Source organism: Scyliorhinus torazame, chromosome 24, assembly GCF_047496885.1.
Source record: "Scyliorhinus torazame isolate Kashiwa2021f chromosome 24, sScyTor2.1, whole genome shotgun sequence".
NCBI lineage: Eukaryota > Metazoa > Chordata > Chondrichthyes > Carcharhiniformes > Scyliorhinidae > Scyliorhinus > Scyliorhinus torazame.
The window spans coordinates 8333637-8335515 of NC_092730.1; positions in this window are offsets into that span (position 1 = coordinate 8333637).

Sequence of the window (1879 nt, forward strand, 5' to 3'; positions counted from 1 at the left end):
ACAGTGTGGGGGAGGCAGAGTAATCACAGTGCGGGGGGGCAGAGCAATCACAGTGTGAGGGGGCAGAGTAATCACAGTGTGTGTGTTGGGGGGGGGGCAGAGTAATCACAGTGTGGGGGGGCAGAGTAATCACAGTGCGGGGGGGGCAGAGTAATCACAGTGTGGGGGGGCAGAGTAATCACAGTGTGGGGGGGGCAGAGTAATCACAGTGTGGGGGGCAGAGTAATCACAGTGTGGGGGGCAGAGTAATCACAGTGTGGGGGGGCAGAGTAATCACAGTATGAGGGGGCAGAGTAATCACTGTGTGTGGGGGGGCAGAGTAATCACAGTGCGGGCGGGGCAGAGTAATCACAGTGTGGGGGGGCAGGGTAATCACAGTGTGGGGGGGCAGAGTAATCACAGTGTGGGGGGGCAGAGTAATCACAGTGCGTGCGGCAGAGTAATCACAGTGTGGGGGGGCAGAGTAATCACAGTGTGGGGGGGCAGAGTAATCACAGTGCGGGGGGGCAGAGTAATCACAGTGTGGGGGGGCAGAGTAATCACAGTGTGGGGGGGCAGAGCAATCACAGTGTGGGGGAGGCAGAGTAATCACAGTGTGGGGAGGCAGAGTAATCACAGTGTGGGGGGCAGAGTAATCACAGTGTGGGGGAGGCAGAGTAATCACAGTGCGGGGGGGCAGAGCAATCACAGTGTGAGGGGGCAGAGTAATCACAGTGTGTGTGTTGGGGGGGGGGCAGAGTAATCACAGTGTGGGGGGGCAGAGTAATCACAGTGCGGGGGGGGCAGAGTAATCACAGTGTGGGGGGGCAGAGTAATCACAGTGTGGGGGGGGCAGAGTAATCACAGTGTGGGGGGCAGAGTAATCACAGTGTGGGGGGCAGAGTAATCACAGTGTGGTGGGGCAGAGTAATCACAGTATGAGGGGGCAGAGTAATCACTGTGTGTGGGGGGGCAGAGTAATCACAGTGCGGGCGGGGCAGAGTAATCACAGTGTGGGGGGGCAGGGTAATCACAGTGTGGGGGGGCAGAGTAATCACAGTGTGGGGGGGCAGAGTAATCACAGTGCGTGCGGCAGAGTAATCACAGTGTGGGGGGGCAGAGTAATCACAGTGTGGGGGGGCAGAGTAATCACAGTGTGGGGGGGTGCAGAGTAACCACAGTGTGGGGGGGGCAGAGTAATCACAGTGTGGGGGGGGCAGAGTAATCACAGTATGGGGGGGCAGAGTAATCACAGTGTGGGGGGGCAGAGTAATCACAGTGCGGCGGGGCAGAGTAATCACAGTGCGGGGGGGCAGAGTAATCACAGTGCGGGGGGGGGCAGAGTAATCACAGTGCGGAGGGGCAGAGTAATCACAGTGTGGGGGGGGCAGAGTAATCACAGTGTGGGGGGGCAGAGTAATCACAGTGTGGGGGGCAGAGTAATCACAGTGTGGGGGAGGCAGAGTAATCACAGTGCGGGGGGGCAGAGCAATCACAGTGTGAGGGGGCCAGAGTAATCACAGTGTGTGTTGGGGGGGGCAGAGTAATCACAGTGCGGGGGGGCAGAGTAATCACAGTGCGGGGGGGGCAGAGTAATCACAGTGTGGGGGGGGGCAGAGTAATCACAGTGTTGGGGGGCAGAGTAATCACAGTGTGGGGGGCAGAGTAATCACAGTGTGGGGGGGCAGAGTAATTACAGTGTGAGGGGGCAGAGTAATGACTGTGTGTGGGGGGGGGCAGGAGTAATCACAGTGCGGGCGGGGCAGAGTAATCACAGTGTGGGGGGGCAGAGTAATCACAGTGTGGGGGGGCAGAGTAATCACAGTGTGGGGGGGGTGCAGAGTAACCACAGTGTGGGGGGGGGCAGAGTAATCACAGTGCGGGGGGGCAGAGTAATCAC